Source organism: Neoarius graeffei, chromosome 2 (assembly GCF_027579695.1).
Source record: "Neoarius graeffei isolate fNeoGra1 chromosome 2, fNeoGra1.pri, whole genome shotgun sequence".
Classification (NCBI taxonomy): domain Eukaryota; kingdom Metazoa; phylum Chordata; class Actinopteri; order Siluriformes; family Ariidae; genus Neoarius; species Neoarius graeffei.
Window position 1 is genome coordinate 98628886 of NC_083570.1, and position 9763 is coordinate 98638648.

General features: G+C 40.8%; 1 non-coding gene across 1 annotated transcript; it reads right to left on the reverse strand.

Annotated features, from left to right (window-relative positions):
- Nucleotides 1-5959: 5959 nt before the first annotated feature.
- trnaa-agc (transfer RNA alanine (anticodon AGC)) lies at nt 5960-6032 on the reverse strand. Its single transcript has one exon. It is a non-coding gene; the product is annotated as a tRNA-Ala (tRNA).
- Between the last annotated feature and the right edge of the window lie 3731 nt (nt 6033-9763).

Below are 9763 nucleotides of genomic sequence, written 5' to 3' on the forward strand. Positions count from 1 at the left end.
TCTTCTTTCCTTTAGGAAAGAAACATATGGACTTGCATCTTATAGTAAAACACTTATCTACAACAAACTATTTATACACACACACGTTTGCCAAACTATCCTTCTGAGGACCTTCCACTGACATCATTATTAATGCAGTTAATTAATGCTATGTCTACACCTAAACCTAGCTAACCCTCACCTTAACATCAGTAATGGAAAGGAAACCTTTTGGCTCTTTTTTTGTTGTTGTTGTTGGAAAACAACAACACTTTTCTTCTGGGGACCATTCAAAAGTCCCCAAAAAGTCAAAAGTGTCAGATTTTGCTGTCCTTGTGGGGAGATTTGGTCCTCGGTAGTATATAAACGCACACACACACACACACACACACACACATTTGCCTTACTATCCTTCTGAGGACCTTCCATTGGCATCATTATTAATGCAGTTAATTAATGCTATTTCTACACCTAAACCTAACTAACCCTCACCTTAACATCAGTAATGGAAAGGAAACCTTTTGGCTCGTTTATTTTTTCATTTTTGTTGGAAAAAACAACAACAACAACAACAACACTTTTCTACTGGGGACCATTCAAAAGTCCCCAAAAAGTCAAAAGTGTCAGATTTTGCTGTCCTTGTGGGGAGATTTGGTCCTCAGTAGTATATAAACACACACACACACACACACACACACCACACACACACACACATCTGGTTACAGTCATAGTCTATTACAATAGAAACATGAAATGACTGGCCTTTTATATTAATAAAAGCTATTGGAGTAGAAAGATAGCGTCAGTAAGTACAACCCTGATTGCAAATGCTGTGCAAAACATAAATAAAAACAGAATGCAATGATTTGCAAATAGCTTTCAACCTATATTCAATTGAATACAATACAGATATAAGATATTTAATGTTAAAACTGATAAACTTCATTGTATTTTGTAAATATACACTCATTCTGAATTTGATGCCAGAAACATGTTCTATGAAAGCTGGGACAGGGGCATGTTTACCACTGTGTTACATCATTTTTGCTTTTAACAATACTCAGTAAGTGTCTGGGGACTGGGGACACTAATTGTTGAAGTTTTGAACGTGAAATTATTTCCTATTTTTGCTTGATATACAACCTCACTTGCTCAACAGTCCAGCGTCTCCACTGTTGATCATAATGCTCCACACATTTTCAGTGGAAGGCATGTTGTTGATATATGGCTTTTGTTTTGCACTCTCTAGATGCTATTTTGTTTCGAGGTGGTAGAGAGATAAGGGAATTTGCCCCTTGTTTCTGAAATACACGAGTACAGCATGTCAAGGTAGTCAAAAAGACCCCCCCCCCAAAAAAAAATGCACAATTTAAATATGACATGTCCAAAGTGACTCCCAGTAAAATTTCAAAAATTATTAGCACAAAAAAATATATCATTGATATTTCAAATATTCTTTTTTTCTTTTGAATAAATGAATGAAACCAAAAAGTAGATGATAAAACGAGTTTCTCTTGTGACCCTATTTGTAAAACAAGTGACCCCATGCAGGGTCGTGACCCCTAGTTTGGGAATTGCTGACATACACTCTGAGCAACATTCTCACAACAGTCACTCAGCCCACCATGCATCGCATCTAGGTCATCGTAAACCGACCAAGTGGACTACGAAAACACAATGTTTAAAGATGAACGGATGGAGAAGTGTGTATTTTCAAAGTAAGTATCTCGATTTCTATCTTTATGTGTTGTAACATCACTGCTTTGTCATTTTGCTTCTCCATCAATCATTATAAAGTTAATAATTGCTTCTGGTCTTTCTGAACTTCTAAAACTTACACATCGCTCCTTTAAAGTTCATACTTGTAGATGGTGTTGGTTTGAGAGTGTACTGTTTAACTGAAGCAATATAACTTTAGAGGCATTTCTAATACTAATATATCATACACGATCAACATTGACCACCCTGCAACAATCATGTGACTAGATTTCAGCAGATAGACACTGTCTACCAGCGTATGGGGTGGGTGGGTGTGTGGGTGCAACAAATGACCAAAATGTCCCCACGAGGATAGTAAAATCTGAGAAGTTTGACTTTGTGGGGACCTTTGGATGGTCCTCACATGGAAAGTGTTGTTGTTGTTGTTGTTGTTTAAATAAAAAAGCCAAAATATTTCCTTTTCATTACTGAGGAAAAGGTTAGGGTTAGATTTATGTAGAGACATAGCACTAATTAATGCTTTAATAATTATGTGAAAGGTAGGTCCTCAGAAGGATAGTAAGAAAAACGTGTGTGTGTGTGTTATGGATATTACAGTGGTGCTTGAAAGTTTGTGAAATGTTCATGGAAGAGATAAGTCTTTAATTGCAATTTGAAAGTAGAGAAAGAAGAACAGTCACAGGTATTGAGGAAGAGAATTTTAGAGTTTGGGGGCAGTGGCACTGAAGGACCTGCCCCCCATGATGGAAAGTCTGGTGCATGGGACAGCAAGTAGGTTGTTACTAGAAGACCTGAGTGAGTGAGTAGTTCCCTCAGCTAGATCAGAACAAGATGATGCAGGATTTTGAAAGAGACAAGCACATTTTTAAATTTAATACAGGACAGAAATGGTAGCCAGTGTAGCTGAGAGAGGATGAGGGTGATGTGAACAAAGTGTTGTTATGAGTTAGAACTCGAGCTGCAGAATGAGTACAGTATGAATACATACACTGTCAGAAATAGGGGTACAGTAGGAGTCTATTTCTGTACTCCATGCATACAATCTACACTAATGTACCCCTTAGGGCTTATTATTGGATCTCAAGGTAACTATGTGTACCCTTTTGGGCCAAAAAGGTACATATATGTTCCAAAGCACTATACAGTGGTGCTTGAAAGTTTGTGAACCCTTTAGAATTTTCTATATTTCTGCATAAATATGACCTAAAACACCATCAGATTTTCACACAAGTCCTAAAAGTAGATAAAGAGAACCCAGTTAAACAAATGAGACAAAATATTATACTTGGTCATGTATTTATTGAGGAAAATGATCCAATATTACATATCTGTGAGTGGCAAAAGTATGTGAACCTTTGCTTTCAGTATCTGGTGTGACCCCCTTGTGCAGCAATAACTGCAACTAAACGTTTCCGGTAACTGTTGAGCAGTCCTGCACACCGGCTTGGAGGAATTTTAGCCCGTTCCTGCATACAGAACAGCTTCAACTCTGGGATGTTGGCAGGTTTCCTCACATGAACTGCTCGCTTCAGGTCCTTCCGCAACATTTCGATTGGATTAAGGTCAGGACTTTGACTTGGCCATTCCAGAACATTAACTTTATTCTTCTTTAACCATTCTTTGGTAGAACGACTTGTGTACTTAGGGTCGTTGTCTTGCTGCATGACCCACCTTCTCTTGAGATTCAGTTCATGGACAGATGTCCTGACATTTTCCTTTACAATTTGCTGGTATAATTCAGAATTTATTGTTCCATCAATGATGGCAAGCCATCCTAGCCCAGATGCAGCAAAACAGGCCCAAACCAAGATACTACCACCACCATGTTTCACAGATGGGATAAGGCTCCAGCTTGCCTGGGACCCTGTAGAACAGGATAAAGCGGCTAGAGATGAGACTTGAAAAATCTGAAAGGCGGTCTAGCTTTAATGTTCAAACTGATAATCTTTATCGGGTTTTTTTTTCTTTTTCAAATATACATTCCTTCTGAATTTGATGCCTGCGACATGTTCCAAAACAGTTGGGACGGGGCAACAAAAGACTGGGAAAACTGCGGAATGCTAAAAACACCTGTTTGGAACATTCTACAGGTAAACAGGTTAATTGGTAATTGGAAAGGTTCAGTCATTCACAAGCAAGTATGGGGAAAGGTTCACCACTTTGTGAAAAACTGCATGGGCAAATAGTCCAACAGTTTAAGAACAATGTTTCTTAACATACATTTGCAAGCAATTTAGGGATTTCACCTTCAACAATCCATAATACTGTATCATTAAAATTTTCAGGATCCAGAGAAAGGGACATAAGGTTAAAGGCCAAAAATCAACACTGAATATCTGTGACCTTTGATCCCTCATGCGGCACTGCATTAAAAACTGACACGACTGTATAAAAGACATTACTACATGGGCTTGGGAACACTTTGGAAAACTGTTGTTGGTGAACACAGTTCTTTGCGTCTACAGTGCAAAACAAAAGCCATATATCAACAACATGCCTTCCACTGAAAATGTGTGGAGCATTATGATCAACAGTGGAGATGCTGGACTGTTGAGCAAGTGAGGTTGTATATCAAGCAAAAATAGGAAATAATTTCACGTTCAAAACTTCAACAATTAGTGTCCCCAGTCCCCAGACACTTACTGAGTATTGTTAAAAGCAAAAATGATGTAACACAGTGGTAAACATGCCCCTGTCCCAGCTTTCATAGAACATGTTTCAGGCATCAAATTCAGAATAAGTGTATATTTACAAAATATTCAATTGAATATAGGTTGAAAGCTATTTGCAAATCATTGCGTTCTGTTTTTATTTATGTTTTGCACAGCGTCCAAGCTTTTTGGAATCGAGGTTGTACTTACTTACGCTATCTTTCTACTCCAATACCTTTTATTCATATAAAAGGCCAGTCATTTCATGTTTCTATTGTAATAGACTATGACTGTAACCATATGTGTGTGTGTGTTTATATGGTCGGCATGAAGCTGGACTCTCTGGTGACGGTGGCAGAGAAGAGATCTATGGACAAACTACTGAACATCATGGACGATGCCAGTCACCCTCTGCACACCGTCATCAGCAACCAGAGGAGCCTGTTCAGTGACAGAATGCTCCTTCCCAAGTGCAGGACAAACAGACTCAAAAACTCCTTCGTCCCTCACGCCATCAGACTGTACAAGTCCTCTCTGGGGGGGAGGAGGGGGAACAGGAGGACAGAGGACGGGAAGGAGCAGTAGCCTAGCCTGACAAAAAGCAATACCAGACAATGTGCAATATAAAAGTGTAATATCATGTGCAATACCTCTCCTGCTGGGCTTTTTTCATATCTTTTTTAATATATTTGTATATGTAAATACTTAATTTATCTAGAAGTTTTCTAAATACTTAATTTATCTAGAAGTTCTCTCATTTTTCTATTCTCTGTTTATCCTGTAATGATGCTACTGGAATTTTAATTTCCCTGAGGGAACCCTCCCAAAGGGGTCAATAAAGTTCTATCTAATCTAATCTAATCTAATCTACTGAGGACCAAATCTCCCCACAATACGACACTTTTGACTTTTTGGGGACTTTTGAATGGTCCCCAGAAGAAAAGCGTTGTTGTTGTTGTTGTTGTTGTTTTCCAACAAAAATAAAAAAAAAATAAAATAAAAGAGCCAAAAGGTTTCCTTTCCGTTACTGATGTTAAGGTGAGGGGGCGGCACGGTGGTGTAGTGGTTAGCACTGTCGCCTCACAGCAAGAAGGTTCGAGCCCAGAGACTGGCGAGGGCTTTTCTGTGTGGAGTTTGCATGTTCTCCCCGTGTCCGCGTGGGTTTCCTCCGGGTGCTCCGGTTTCCCCCACAGTCCAAAGACATGCAGGTTAGGTTAACTGGTGACTCTAAATTGACCGTAGGTGTGAATGTGAGTGTGAATGGTTGTCTGTGTCTATGTGTCAGCCCTGTGATGACCTGGCGACTTGTCCAGGGTGTACCCCGCCTTTCGCCCGTAGTCAGCTGGGATAGGCTCCAGCTTGCTTGCGACCTTATAGGACAGGATAAGCGACTACAGATAATGGATGGATGTTAAGGTGAGGGTTAGTTAGGTTTCGATGTAGACCTATTATTAATTAACTGCATTGAAAATGATGTCAGTGGAAGATCTTCAGAAGGATAGTTTGACAAACATGTGTGTAATTAGTTTGTTGCAGATAAGATTCAAGTCTATATGTTTCTTTCCTAAAAAGAGAGGATGAAATGTACATACGACGAGGATGAAGTTACTTGGAGGATGCGGGCATCGATCCCGCTACCTCTCGCATGCTAAGCGAGCGCTCTACCATTTGAGCTAATCCCCCATACCCAGGAGGCAGCGAACCGATCATTTTTTTTCTTTCTTTGGCCAATGTCTCCATCTAGTGGTCAACTATCTAGTTTGACTTGTGTTCCCCAGGGTTGTATAATTAAAAGAAAAGAAAAGAAAGGTTACATGTCTGTGAAGATTCTCAGTCATCCAGGTCCTAGTAAACTGTGGGTGGTAAAAGAGAACAACTGGACTTGCTTGAAGATTCTTGAAGACGTTTCACCTCTCATCCGAAAGGCTTCTTCAGTTCTGTTTGACTAATGGGGAGTATCAGGTATTTATCCTCTCATGGATGAAAAGCAATCCTAAGGTATCGTTGAGTCATTCTGTTGGTGTGGGTCACTGGGGGCTGGGTGTGAACGGCCTAGAGAGTCGTTGGGGTGATCAATGGGTTGTTGGTTCTCTCCGTCCTCCTGTGAGTCACTGAAAGAGCAGAAAAAGGAACATAACGGACAAGGAAGATAACAGGAACAAACGCAAGAACATTGTCATTCCCTACATTTCTGGTCTATCTGAGAAACTCAGAAGGATCTTCGACAAACACAACATTCAGACCCAGCAACACCCTGAAGCAGAAACTGGTCCACCCTAAGGACAGAATACCCAAACACAAGCAGGACAACGTAGTGTATGCAATTCAGTGCAGTGAGGAATGCACGGACTCGTATATTGGGAAACAAAACAACCGCTTCACAGGCACATGGCTCAACACAGGAGAGCCGGTTCCTCAGGCCAGGACTCTGCTGTCTATATTCATCTTAACAACAAAGGACACTCATTTCAGGATTGCAACATATGCATTTTAGTCAGAAAGGATCGTTGGTATGAGCGAGAAGTTAAAGAAGCCATTTTTGTCAACCTGGAACGGCCATCACTGAACAGAGGTGGTGGTCTAAGACACCATTTATCAGCCACCTACAATGCAGTCCTTGGCACACTTCCCAGACAACTGAATTCACACCAAAACCCAGCTGTTTTCAGTCACTACGTTTACATGCACATAGAGAGAATCGAATTTTTGCCGTTGCGCGACTGAAATCGAAGTTCAAAATGCCATGTATACACCTTAATTCGGCTGAAATTGAACCGAACTTGATTTCTCGGAATCGAGCTACACGACCTAGTTTATGCGATTTCTGCCGAGCTACTTTGTGCATGTATACCCTATCGAGCTAGTTGTTGAGCTACTTCCGGAAGTGACGAGTGACGAGACCACAAGCGGGAAACACAACAGCCTCGGTCGGCATGACAACAGTAGTAGCGAGCAGCAGAAGAGGTCAGGAGGAAGAAACGAAGAAGAGAAAATGGCGATGTAGAGCTCTCTGAAGGGTGGGTGGAGCACAGAGGACGGCAGGACAAAGCTTCTGGTACTAATAGGCTTTTTATTGTCAGACTTTTCAGTTTAACAGCCTACTTTTATTCTTGAGAGAAGCGCGCGCGCACACACATGCGCGCGCGCGCGCTGTGTTCTAGTCCCGGGATGAGCTGTCCCCTCTGCTCTCCCTCTGCCTCCTTAAATAGGGCGCGGTTACTGGGAAGACACACAAACACAGGTTAATTACCGTCAGGTGTACCGTCGTTCTGCCACTCACCTTCCCTGGCTCCGCCCTCCTGTCACAGACCGGCGCTTGACCACGCCCCCACTGCCACAGGCAAGCAGAAACGTGCACTTCTGGAGCAATGAGGAGACAGAGTTCATGCTCATTCAGCTTAAGGAGTTGAATATATTAAAATTCATGGACGGGAGAAAAACACGCAATGGAGAACACGGAACTGATAACTTTGTTTACACACTTGAATAGCTCTTCTTCATGACGACAACCGGAAGTGTACCAACACGATGGGGCGTGTAGCGCCACCTGTGGCTCGGGTGCACAATGCACCTCACACAATAGCCCGATTTCATTGTGTGCATGTAGGATTGGATTTCTCTGGCACCCTGCTGGGACCTTCAGCTCGATTACCGACAGCAGCTCGATTTGGATGTGCATGTAGTGACTCACAGGAGGACGGAGAGAACCAACAACCCATTGATCACCCCAACGACTCTCGAGGCCGTTCACACCCAGCCCCCAGTGACCCACACCAACAGGATGACTCAACGATACCTTAGGATTGCTTTTCATCCATGAGAGGATAAATACCTGATACTCCCCATTAGTCAAACAGAACTGAAGAAGCCTTTCGGATGAGAGGTGAAACATCTTCAAGAATCTTCAAGCAAGTCCAGTTGCTCTCTTTTACCACCCACAAAAGAAAGGTTACACGCTGTGTAACTTATGTCACGAGTCATAGCAGTCTCATGCACTCCTGATGTGCAAGTTCAGATATCTTTTATGTCAAGCTCAGTCACATAAACATGTCAATTACACAAAATTCAACGTCGCGTGACGTTATCTTCACATTCTCTATTGCAATTTTTAAAAATGCTTACTCTTGCATGGTGGTGTAGTGGTTAGCACTGTCGCCTCACAGTAAGAAGGTTCTGGGTTCAAGCCCAGCAGCCGGCAAGGGCCTTTCTGTGTGGAGTTTGTATGTTCTCCCCGTATCTGTGTGGGTTTCCTTCGGGTGCTCCAGTTTCCCCCACAGTCCAAAGACATACAGGTTAGGCTAATTGGTAGCGCTAAATTGAGTGTGAGTGTGAATGGTTGTTTAGCCCTGTGATGACCTGGCGACTTGTCCAGAGTGTACCCCGCCTTTCGCCCGTAGTCAGCTGGGATAGGCTCCAGCTTGCCTGCGACCCTGTAGAACAGGATAAAGCGGCTAGAGATAATGAGATGAGATGAGATGAGATGAGATGAGATGAGGCTTCAGCTTGCCTGCAATCCTGTAGAAGAGGATACAGTAAGCAGCTGCAGATGATGGATGGATGGAGGGTTTACGCTTTCATTAGTAATAAATATCCACAAGATGGCGTTGCAGGGCACGGTATTAGTTTCCTGATTTACAAGAATTCCCAAATACACTTCTTTTAAATGTTTATTTGGAGTAACAACACCAACAACAGTCTTTTTGATTGATTTCATTGATTTATTTCGCAATAGAAACATATACATAACATGTGAACATATAATATAAATATAAATATTGCGGAGGATAACACAAAAAGTAAAAATACTTATTTCCATTGTGGTCTTCAAATAGGTAAACAAAATAGCACCAAATAACATAAAATACAATAATAATACTAATAATAAATCACAATAAACTGAATAAATAAAGTAAGAGTAATATATCCAAAAAGAGAAAAATAATAATACTGAAAATTTCAATATATTACACAATTTTAACATCAGTAATATATAAAAGCAGACTGACTGTTGACTAGAAGTTGTGACATAAAATTATCTTTAACCATTTTCTTAAAAATACATTTATTTTGAGCAGATCGGGCAGACAGAGGTAGATCATTCCACAATGAAGCACCAGTGAAATAAAAACTATTTTTACTAAAAGGCCCAACATGGGTAATGTTAAAAGTATGAATACTATTTCTAGTGCGTGAATTTGTACTATGTTGGAAATTTTCTTTCAAATACACAGGAGCATTATTATGAAAAATATTATACACATGTCCTAACTTTAACTGATTTACACGCATATCCACCGGTAACAATCCGACATTTCTAAACTCTTCCACCCCAATATGAGACCTAGGAGGGAGTTGAGTAGTATTATGGAATTACTAAAGCATTTCCTTAATGATAATAATTTTTAAAAGAAAAT